This window comes from Odocoileus virginianus, chromosome 10 (genome assembly GCF_023699985.2).
Source record: "Odocoileus virginianus isolate 20LAN1187 ecotype Illinois chromosome 10, Ovbor_1.2, whole genome shotgun sequence".
Lineage (NCBI taxonomy): Eukaryota > Metazoa > Chordata > Mammalia > Artiodactyla > Cervidae > Odocoileus > Odocoileus virginianus.
This window is the reverse complement of record NC_069683.1, coordinates 5,710,904-5,723,551: the sequence shown is the minus strand read 5'-3', so window position 1 is coordinate 5,723,551 and position 12,648 is coordinate 5,710,904.

Below are 12,648 nucleotides of genomic sequence, written 5' to 3'. Positions count from 1 at the left end.
AGGATTTCAGTGTAGACTTTCTCTTTATCAAATGAAGTTAAAGCAACAAGTTAAAATTTGAATGGAAGAGCCTGCCATTGTTGTTCCACATCTGGTTATTGCTGTTTACATTCCTTTATTGAGCCTACGTCTTCGTAAGCTTTTTGGCAGGTATATGTTGAACACTTCAGTTTCATGGTCAAGAAAGGATCAGGGGCCATGGATAGTGACAACTGATTTGTCTGTTTTCTTCTGTCTTTTTCCATGACTGTATCTACTGCCTTGTCTTGATTTACAAGCAAAGCCTAGAAAGCCTACAAAAATAAGTGTTTTGTAGTTTATCTAGGAATAATACAGAAAATATTGCTGTTATTTTTGGTGAAGAAAATCAATTTTGTATAGTTTATTTCAACCTAAATAAAATGTGAATTTTGTGTAAAGTTCAGATACATTTTTTTTCGTGGGGACAAAACAGATTCTTGTGGTAAAATTCTCTTTTCAAAAATATCACCTTCACAATTGAAGATAAGTTCTTTTCTCTTCGGTATATGGTTTACTACTTGGGCATTAAAAAAACCATTTTAATTGTGAAGTTATTAAATGTAAGATGTATCTAACTTAAAATATTATATGTTGTATGACCCTTGATATAGTTAACTTTTGCGTAATTGTTGCTGGCTAGAATGTAAATGAATGAATATTGCAGAGACATTGAATTGTTTATGTTGGGATAAGTTAGTGCTGTTTGAGCTTCAGAAAACAGGATGAGAGTGTATTTGCCGATTGCTGGGTCTTACTGATAGTAGTGCATTTTCTTCTCATAGACAAGCAGGGCAGATGTGTCAAATCAGGACACATTACCCATGCAAGCTATAAAAATGATAACAGGGTTTTTCTTATATCCAGAGCTCTAAGAGGTGCCTCTGTCCTTGACAGAACTGTTCAGGTTCATGATGGCAGGATGACAGAGGAGGAGACACAGAGCAGGCCTTTTAATAGCTGCATCTAGTTCTTAGGACACTTAAGTAGCGGTTTGACCTTGGCAGATTGTATAATCTGGGTATATTTCCTCAACTGTAAAACCACATGCTGTGCTATGTGGATGAGATAATTTATCATCAGTCATCTATTACTACTTAATGGTATCCCAAAACTTAGTGGCTTAAAAAGAAAAGAAAAAAAGCTAAACCACCAGTTTTGAATAGTTCTTTTGCTAGTCTCATCTGGGCTCTGCATTCATTTGGCAGATTGACTGGGGGCCTAGATGGGACAACTGGGCCTGTCCATGTGGTCTTCTATCTTGGGCTTGTGGCATGGTTATAGGGACTTACCTGGTGGCTCAGAAGTAAAGAGTCCGCATGCAATGCGAGAGACCCAGGTTCAGTCCTTGGGTTGGGAAGATCCTCTGGAAAATGGTGTGGCAACCCAGTCCAGTATTCTTGCCTGGAGAATTCCATGGACAGAGGAGCCTGGTGGGCTACAGTTCATGGGATCTCAAAGAATGGGACATGACTGAGCTACTAACACTTCTGGTCTCAGAGTACAAGAAAGCACAGGCAATAGCTTTAAAGTGTGGGCTCCAGAACTCATAGAATGTCACTTCTACCACATATTTTTGTCAAAACAAGTCACAAGGCTGGCTCAGAAGGGATAAGGATAATAGACTCCTCATCATTATGGGCAGAACTGTAATATAGGGCCCTGTTTTCAGTGTGCTATAATAATTCATCCAAAACAATTCATGTAGCAAGCATTGGTTAAGCTTTTAAGATGCCCACCACTTGTTTTCATAATTTATGTATGTTCTCCAAGTTAACTGGGGAATTTATTAAAAGCTTGAAAACCCTGATTTGTTAAGCATCTTCATAAACTCTGTTCTTGGACGGTAGGTAGATTGAGTCTGGTAGTCTCTCCATAGATGAAACAGAGATTATCATTTTTGCAAGATTAGATAGAGGTTGGTATTCAGTTCAGTCGCTCAGTCGTGTCTGACTCTTTGCAACCCCATAGACTACAGCACGCCAGGCTTCCCTGTTCTTCACCATCTCCTGGAGCTTGCTCAAACTCATGTCCATTGAGTCAGTGATGCCATCCAACCATCTTGTCCTCTGTTGTCCCCCTTCTCCTCCTGCCTTCAATCTTTCCCAGCATCAGGGTTTTTCTGAGTCAGCTCTTCACATCAGGTGACCAAAATATTGGAGCTTCAGCTTCAGCATCAGTCCTTCCAGTGAATCAGTTCAGTTCAGTTGCTCAGTTGTGTCTGACTCTTTGCGACCCCATGGACTGCAGCACGCCAGGCCTCTGTCCACCACCAACTCCCAGAGCTTACTCAAACTCATGTCCATTGAGTCATTGATGCCATCCAACCATCTCATCCTCTGTCATCCCTTTCTCCCGCCTTCAATCTTCCCTAGCATCAGGGTCTGTTCAAATAAGTTGGTTCTTTTCATCAGGTGGCCAATGTATTGGAGTTTCCAGTTCAGCATCAGTCCTTCCAAGGAATATTCAGGATTGATTTCCTTTAGGATTGACTAGTTGGATCTCTTTGCAGTCCAAGGGACTCTCAAGAGTCTTCTCCAACACCACAGTTCAAAAGCATCAGTTCTTTGGTGCTCAGCTTTCTTTATAGTCCAACTCTCACATCCATAGATGACTACTGGGAAAACCATAGCCTTGACTAGACAGGCCTTTGTTGGCAAAGTAATGTCTCTGCTTTTTAGTATGCTATCTAGGTTGGTCATAACTTTTCTTCCAAGGAGCAAGCATTGTTTAACTTCATGGCTGCAATCACCATCTGCATTGATTTTGGAGACCCCAAAATAAAATCTGTCACTGTTTCCCCATTTATTTGCCATGAAGTGATGGGACCAGATGCCATGATCTTAGTTCTCTGAATGTTGAGCTTTAAGCCAACTTTTTAACTCTCCTCTTTCACTTTCATTAAGAGGGTCTTTAGTTCTTTGCTTTCTGCCATAAGGGTGGTGTCATCTGCATATCTGAGGTTATTGATATTTCTCCCAGCAATCTTGATTTCAGCTTGTGCTTCATCTAGTCCAGCATTTCTCATGATGTACTCAGCATGTAAGTTAAATAAGCAGTGACAATATATAGCCTTTCCCGATTTGGAACCAGTCTGTTGTTCCATGTCCAGTTCTAACTGTTGCTTCTTGACCTGCATACAGATTTCTCAGGAGGCAGGTCAGGTGGCCTAGTATTCCCATCTCTTTAAGAAATTTCCACAGTTTGTTGTGATCCACACAGTCAAAGGCTTTGGCATAGTCAATAAAGCAGAAGTAGATGTTTTTCTGGAACTCCTTGCTTTTTTGATGATCCAGCGGATGTTGGCAATTTGATCTCTGGTTCCTCTGCCTTTTCTAAAACCAGCTTGAACATCTGGAAGCTCATCGTTCATGTACTGTTGAAGCCTGGCTTGGAGAATTTTGAGCATTACTCTGCTAGCATGTGAGATGAGTGCAGTTGTGCAGGAGTTTGAGCATTCTTTGGCATTACCTTCCTTTGGGATTGGAATGAAAACACCTTTTCCAGTCCTGTGGCCACTGCTGAGTTTTCCAAATTTGCTAGCATATTGAATGCAGCACTTTCACAGCATCATCTTTTAGGATTTGAAATAGCTCAACTGGAATTCCATCACCTTCCTAGCTTCGTAGTGATGCTTCTTAAGGCCCTCTTGACTTCACATTCCAGGATGTCTGGCTCTAGGTGAGTGATCACACCATCACGATCATCTGGGTCATGAAGATCTTTTTTGTATAGTTCTGTGTATTCTTGCCACCTCTTCTTAGTATCTTCTGCTTCTGTTAGGTCCATACCATTTCTGTCCTATATTGTGCCCATCTTTGCATGAAATGTTCCCTTGGTATCTAATTTGCTTGAAGAGCTCTCTAGTCTTTCCCATTCTGTTCTTTTCCTCTATTTCTTTGCATTGATCGCTGAGGAAGGCTTTCTTATCTCTCCTTGCTGTTTTTCAGAACTCTGCATTCAAATGGGTATATCTTTCCTTTTTTCCGTTGCCTTTGGCTTCTCTTCTTTTCTCAGCTATTTGTAAGGCCTCCTTAGACAACCATTTTGCCTTTTTACATTTCTTTTTCTTGGGGATGGTCTTGATCCCTGCCTCCGCTACAATGTCATGAACCTCCATCCATAGTTCTTCAGGTACTCTATCAGATATAACCCCTTGAATTTACTTGTCACTTCCACTGTATAATCATAAGCTATTTGATTTAGGTCATACCTGAATGATCTAGTAGTTTTCCCTACTTTCTTCAGTTTAAGTCTGAATTTGGCAATAAGGAGTTCATGATCTGAGCCACAGTCAGCTCCCAGTCTTGCTTTTGCTGACTGTATAGATCTTCTCCATCTTTGGCTGCAAAGAATATAATCAATCTAATTTTAGTTGGTTTAATTGGTATAGTCACTATTTATTCCACAAATATTAGTTGAATGCTTATTGTGTGCCAGACTTCTGGGTTAACTGCTGGCAATAACAGATGTGCTTTCTTACAGAACTTATAGTGTCGAGCTGGCTCATGGGACTACAGTTGTGCTTACAACTGTACACACACACACACAAACATACTTCACAGAGTTAAGTGGATCATATTACTGAAGTTAAAATAACACATAGGGTATCCATAAAAGTTTTGTGTGATTTTTAAAAGATTCTATATCATACCGAAACAATTTTTTAAAAGATACTAGGAAATATATTCAAGATTTAGCATATACAATTGGAGGAATTTTTGCTTTTGACATATCCACTCTTATTTTGGGGGATTAAAAGTTAGAGCCTAACATAGGATTTGTTACCTGTAAATTAATGAGAACAAATACTTTATTGATAATTTTTTGTAATTTTTATTTAACTCTTAGCAATTACCCCATGAAGTAAGTGATAATTGATTGAGTTGAAAGAGACCCCACTTCCCGCCCCTCTGCAGTAGCTTAATTGGATCTGGTTTTTGTTTCATATTAGAGATAGCTACTTTTTAAGTGCTGTTTAAAGTAATTCATTAAACATACAAAAATTGTACTTGGAATGTTTTTTAATATTTATATATTTTAGAACTTACAAAGCACCTTGATTATATATCATTCAGGTTCTAAAAAAAAATTCAGGCAAGAATTATCCCCATTTTTCAGTTGAGAAATCAAGCTCACAGAGGTAAATGAATTGCCCCAGATTATATAGCTAATAAATGCCAGAACTAGGTACTTCAATCCAGTCCTTCAGTCTTAAAATTGATTGTGAAAGCCACTTCATTCTTAAGATTTGTAAAAGAAATATTTGCTTTAGGAATGGGCCTCTTTCATGTTCTTGCTTTATCCATTGCCAACATTCAGCACAGCATCTTTAAAAATGTGCTCATTATAGTCAACATGGGTTCCTTGTAAAAAAAAAAAAAAGTGAAGCCCAAAACTTCTGAGACTTTACAAACTAGGTGTAGAAATGCTGCCACCTTTGTTTGGCTGCCAAGGCACTACCACAGAGGACTGTAGATCCAGGTCCATTTACTCCACGAGAGTGGGTGCAGCTGTCTTCTGCTGTAATCAAATGTTCTTCTGTAGCCAGCTTTTTGTGGCCAGAAAAAGCAAAGTAATTTTTAGTACAGATTAGCATAAAAATCTTCTAGATCAGTTTCAGGAAACAATTACTAGCTTAGAAACAACAATAAGTGTGATCTATAGGTTGGCTAAAATGGCAGTTAATTTCCAGACCTTTTTACATGCCCCTTATTTCTCACCATGAATACTATATAAATAGAATACACTACTTACCGCTGTATTTGGTTTCATAAATTATTTGGACAGGGTGAACAACAGACTTCAAAACTAAGTAGAGGTAGTAAATCTGCCCTTTTTAATGAGTTTGAATTTACAGTAGTAGTTTAAACATCTGGAAGTTTAAAGTTTTAATTCATTCCAAATGTTCAACAAGGATATACTGCAAAAAGGATATTATAATTGAGGGATCAAGAAAACTACTGTTGAGTCAATCTGAAGCCTTTTCTAATTTTCTCTATATACATTAATCACATAAAACTTGAGAGGCTGACAGTTCAAAAAGAGAGGAGATGGGCCCAAATATCCAAGTTGGCATGCTTACAGAAAAATAACTTTTAAAAGAGGGCATGGTTCTAACAAAGATGAAGTTTAAATGCTGTTAATTAACATGTTTAAAATGTGGCCAGGTAGTGCTTCTGTGAGACTATGTTCTATGTTCTGTGGTTCTTGTGGATATGAGGTGGGTTTTTCTTCTGTTATTATTTAAACTCAAAAGAGTCCAATCTTTTGACTTCCAAGTTGTAACTTTTTTTATCTTTTTGGCCATGCTGTGTGGCATGTGGGATTTTAGTTCCCTGACCAGGGATCAAACCCTGGGGTGGAAGCATGTGTCTCCTGCAGTGGAAGCATGGAATCTTAACGACTGGACCACTACTGGGGAAGTCTCACTAAATTGTAATTTAATGCATTTTGTAATCCAAGAATCTGGTCTACTGCCAGCTTGGTCTAGCATAAGGCCAAGATTTGTTTAGTGCACAATTCTTGAGTGCCTACTGGATGCTCATTAGGTTTTAGTTTAATTTTCTTAGAGCAGGGTTGCAGCAACAGGATCTATGCTCATCATTGTCTGGTTGCAGCTGCTGCAAACAAGAGTTCTCACTGAATTTCACTGCTGTGCTCAAACACTTTACCTGAATTATCTCCTTTAAGCCTTTCCACCTATGAAAAAGGTAATATTATCCCTCATTTTTCAGGTGAAAACCTAAGGATTACAAGGCCACACAGCTAGTAAAAGATGTAACCGTGATTTTAACATGATATAAAGATTTGTGAGTCTAATTCTTTGTCTCATATTTGCTTTTCATTCTTACTTCAAATATTGTATTGAATGCCTGTGATGTTCAATCTGAATTGAGCCTCAGGCATGAGACTAGGGTCATGGATACAAAGATGAATGAGATGAAGCCCATGCCAAGGATTCAGAGGTAAGATGGAGCCCATATCCTCAGGGAGCTCAAGTCATGTGAGGGAACCAGACATGCAAGCCAGGAGCAGGACTAGGATAGAGCAATCCTATCATTGATCATCCCAACCAGGGCACTTTTGATAGTGTAAGGGGTCATTATTACTAGTTAGTGCCAGAACAACAGCAGGACGGCCTGGAACAAACCAGAGTCACCCAGCTTCAGGAAAACCTACGGTGTGAAGGGAGAGCCCTGAGCAGCTAGAGGAGGTGATGCCCTAGCTAGACCTAGAAGAGAGTGAGACGCTCTTGTCTCCAGTCATCACCCTTACACCCTTGCTGTTCACCTTCAGACTTCAGCTGAGAAGCACTTTCCCTAGGGCCTTACCCTCCCCTGAAATCTGAGTCAAGTGTCCCTTACACAACCTCTCAGGTTTGCTTGGATGGATCTTCTACTAGATGTAAGCCCAGCAAGAACCTATGTGGGTCCAGCACGTCTCCTGGAATATACCTAAGAGTAGATGGTCAACGTTGAGTATAGAAATCAAAGGATAGGCAACAGCTTTTGCAGAAATCTATAAAAACAGCAATGTTTATTTTCTCATATATTAGCTTATCTAACTAATGAGTGATAATGGTATGTAAAAGTAAGCCAAATTGACCACCAACATAATAAGAGGTCCATTTGGAATAAGTTTGAAGCCACTGAGAAAGTAACATTTGCTAAGAAGATCCACCTGTGAAAATGGTATGTACCATGGGACCACATAACTGCTAATATTTTTTAAGTTAATCTCTCACTTCCTTCTCAAAGAAAATGTGACAATTTTAGCATAGAAATAAATCCATATAATGTGATTCATCTCTGCCCCCCTCCACCTCCTGGTCAAAAAAAAAAAAAAAGCCCCAGATGATCATTCTGATATTCAGTATGCTGTATAAGGTTTTTAAGATTGCTGGTTAAGAAGTGATAGTTCTTACTTAAACCAGTATTATACATATTAAAATCTGCATGGTTATAGAAGCTTTAGAGCAGCAGAACTGTATAGACAGCACTTCATTTTACAGATGACTAAACAGGACAGCTTGCTTAGGATCAGACCACTCGGTGGTGGCAGAGGCCAGGGAGAGCAGAAGTGCCTGATGGTGCCGTGGTCTGTCCTGCCACACAGCCAAAGCCTGAAAGAACCATTTCTTGGCAGGTGAGCAGTGTCCACCCTTAAAACTTATTAATGTAAACGGTAATCCCATAAGTATGTCAGCTTTATAGGAGAGAGATTTATTATACAGGCCAGAGCCTGGGGTTAGTTCTTGGCACATTGCTATTTTGTGTTACCGTAAAATTTTGGTTTTAAAAATATTTGGTATTGCTTACATCTTATTTGGCAAATTCCTATTCTTGGTATGATTATTTTTCTTTGGAATGGTACATGTGGTTAGATTGTGGGTTTGCAAAGCCTTTTTCCTAAAAAATGAGATGTTGAAAGCTTTCCTTATAATTGTGTCTTGTGGGATTTGAACTTCCTTTTATTAATAGCAACTACTATATATTGAGCACTTACTATGTTCCAAGCGTCGTATTAGGCACTTTGTATGAATCATTTTATTTAGGCTCACAGTAACCTGAGGCAGTAGGTGTTACTATCCTTGTTTTGTAGATTTGAAAGTGAGTTGTAAAAGGCCATTCAGCTGTGGAGTGAGAAGCAAATCCTGACCAACTGATGCTGGTAGAGTAGGCTGCTTCTCAGAATGGAAATCCTCACCTTTAAAAAAAAAAAAAAAAAAACAGCGGATGTGAAAAGACTGGGGTGGAAGGAAGTACATCAAATTACTAATGTTTGTTTCTAGGTGGTGAGAGTATGGGGAATTCAATCTTTTCTTATTTTCTAAAACATATTTATTTTTCTCATCTTTGGAAGGATTGTGTAGCATTCTGAAATGGAAAACTCAAGATTAGTTACATGAAAATTTTTTTTCCAAAAGATTTGTTGCTGTTTCCAGTTCCATATAATACACATCATGACAAACATTATGCCAGGTGTTTTGTCTACAAAGGTAAGTCATTGACCCTGGTGGCCAGTTGTTAGGCTGCTGATTCTTCAAGTCCCAGCTCAAGTGCAAGCCAATCAGTTTCTCCCAGTTACTTCTCACGACCTCTGCTATTGTCACTTCAGTTCACACCCCTATCACCTCTCACTTATCTTTTTCTCCAAGTCTATTTTCCATGTAACAGGCAGAGTTATCATGAACCTCCTCTTCTCAGACCCTTCCAGTGGTCTTAGGCCAGAATCCAAACTCGGACCATGACCCTAAGGCCCTATGTAACCTGGTCTATGCCTACCTCTGGCCACATTTACTAGTCTGATTCTTGTTCACTCTGCCCAGTTACGATGATCACTCAAGCGAATTCAGAGAAGCCTGTTCAACGACCTTTACACTTGCTGAGCCTTGAAAGCTGTTAGCCTAATTAATTCCTAGCTCTTTTTTTTTTTTTTTGCATTATTCAGATTTTTGCTTAAATATTTTCTCCACAGTGCAACTTTCTCTGATGACCCTTTTGAAACTAGCCTACCTTTTTCTAGAAATGAGTTGACTTCCTACATTAGTATGTAAGTTCTACAAGGGCTGGGGCATTGTAGTGTTCGCTGTGGTTGTATCCCACTGCCTTTAGTAGTGTCTGGCGTGTAGCTGGTGCTCCATATTTGTTGAATGAATGCACAAATGATGTGTTCTAGGATCAATGAAAAATGCAGAGTGGCTGGAAGATTCAGGGGAGAGGAAAGAAACTGGAGGTAAAGATGTAAATGCAATTAGGGACCAATCCATGAAAACTCTTGAAGTTTCTGCTTAGGAGCTGGCCATTACCCTCTGGTCAGAGGACTCCTCCAGGAGATGCTGAGCCTCAATCCCTTGTCTGTGTGAACTGGCCATAGGAATGGAGCCTTTCAAAGGTGGGTTGTGTGGTAAAGTCTGGCCTGCACTTTCTGGGCATATTTAGAAAAAGAGAACATGGTTGAACTAAAAAGCAAATCCCACACTGGTCACTGTTAATCATAATTAATAGCGTCTGTGATTTGTATAATCTTTATTCCAAAGTGTTCCAAGTCTTGAGACATGATCCCTTTGGTCCCCCTAGACCCTGCCACAATAACAGCCTTGGCATGTGACTCACCACCCTCCCCTGCCATATAATACCCTTCTATTTATCACCCGTCTTACCCTTTCCTTTCCAAGTCAGGTAATTTTTGCCTTGTTTTTTTCTCCTCTTCCTTCCCTTCTCAAACCACAGCCCATATAATTTTCATTGCCCTCTTTAGAACCTGCTTGTGTCTCAGCTCCAACCTTTTTATAGGAAGGGGGAGCAGACCTGAAACAGCGTGGAGGGAGATGTGCATTGTTAATTTACCTCCATTACATAGTGGCATTTTCCTCTGGGCTGCAGTTCACTTTCTGGCTTCGCAGTCCTCCTGAAAGACAGATCACTAAACACAAAGATGGCTGCTGGGGCTTTAGTCATTAGTGATCTCAGTTCTCACTGAGGCTAGAATCCCTACCCATAGCATAAGATTTGTCAGTGTGATTAAGAATAATAGAATTAAGGTATTGATTTCTGCTGTGCTTCATCTAATGATGCTTATACTTAGGAATTTAATATTTATTTAGTGCCTCCTATATGCCAGGCACTGTGTAAGATGCTTTATGTATATAATCTTGTTTAGACTCATATTTTGATGAGGCTGGTATTTTATCCCCATGAGAGAACTGAATTTCAAAGACATTATTTTCCTGCAGTCACATGGTCAGTGTCCATCCAGAGCCAGAGCCTGCATCCTTGTACACACTGCACCGCCAGCCCCAACCCTGCCGTAGCACTTGAGAGTGCACCAAGGGTCTTCACGGACATTGTCAGTTCAGTCTTCATGACAACCTATAGGACTGGCAGAGTCATCCCCAGCTGACTTGTCACAGTCACTCGCCTGGGGACTTCCTCCAGCCCTACTGCCCTCTGCTTTGGAGTCTGGGACTTGGGCAGGGACCCATGCTCGTTGCTGTGCTGGATGCGGGATTCGAACCCAGCTCTAGAACAGTTAGATCATCGATGGGCGTGGGAAGGGTGGGCTGGGGGCAGACCACAACCCCAGTGACAGCAGGGGGGTGGGTTCTCACTCTCTGAGGCCGGCCTGGAAGAGCTGCTGTCCCTTTCCTGCTGGTGAGAGCGGAGGCAGGCCTGGCCAAGACCTGGAAACATCAGAGTGAGAGAAGGTTGGACAGCCCAGCCATAAGGATCAGGGGAAAGGGCAGAGGTCTGGTGTGAGGAGACCCAGTCCAAGGGCTGCTACTTGGGAGTTGTGGGGCACTGGGCAAGCCACTTCACCACTCTGAGCTCAGATGTCATGGTGTTTATTGTACAGTCATGATCAGACCTCACCACAGCATGGAATACCACTTTCTCTGAGGCCAAGTGACCGCTAATGTGATGGCTAACCAGCTCGTCATGGTTATCGATCCCAGAACAAGCCTGAGCACTGATGAGAAGAACCTAGACACTCCCTTCTCTTCTGTGCTCTTGAGAGAGAGGCTAGGCAAGTTGCTTCCCTCCTCTGGGTCTCAGTCTTCTCATCTGTTAAGGCAAAGTTGCAAATATCATCCATGATTGAAGAGAAAGTCAGCTCTGTGTTCTGTCATGTCCCTGAAATGCTGTGAAAGGAAAAACGCCTCTAGATGAAATTAGAAAGGATGAGCTTCATGCCAAAGGACCTGGAAAGACACTGGAGGAGAGTGGTATGAGCTAGGTCACAAAGGCTGGATAGGAGTCAGCAGGGAAGGGTGCAGGGTTTTGATGGACAGCTGGGGCAGAGAACCAGGCAACATCCCAGTGCAGGGAGCGCTACTGCTGTCTCTTTCCTTCCCACCCACTCCATCAACATCTTCCACATTCACAGCTCCTGCCCTCAATTCTCAATTCTAAGAGGCTGTTAGTTGTGAGACACACTTTTAATTAAATAGTAGCTTTGGAGAGAATTTAAAAAATAGTTCTATGTAAACAAACATTGGTTTTATGTTGCATCTCAATTTCAAAGCTTTTAAATTGGAGGGAGAGAATGTATCTTAGCATGGAGAAAATGCAGAATATGTCACTTTAGAATGAATACTACCAGAAACGTTTGTCGTGCAGAGATTGAGACAGATGTTCGCATTCTTGTTCTACCACATACCAACTTTGTTATTCTGGGCAAGTTGCTTAAGTTCCCTAAGCATCAATTCATTTTTTAAATGGTCTATAAATTGCCTGGGCATAGGAGGTGAGCAGTTAAGGCGGTTTGAATTTGAATGTTGATTCATTTTGGAGAGAGATCTACAGAACATATTTTGTCTGAAATCAGAGGTTGCTATATTAAAATTAAAAAAAAAAAACAAAACTACATATACTGTGATTTTAGAATAGCGTAACACAGAGCAGTATTTCTCAATGAGGGGTGATTTTAGCACCCCGCCCCCCCTCCCCACCAATGACATCTGGCAATGTGTGGAGGTGTTTTTGGTTGTCATAACACCACATAGTGTGTTACCAGTAGATACTACTGGTATCTAGTATTCAGAGCCTACGGATGCTGTTAAACATCCTACATTGCACAGAACAGACCCCCCCAAACAAAGGATTTTCTGGCTCCAAATGTGCATAG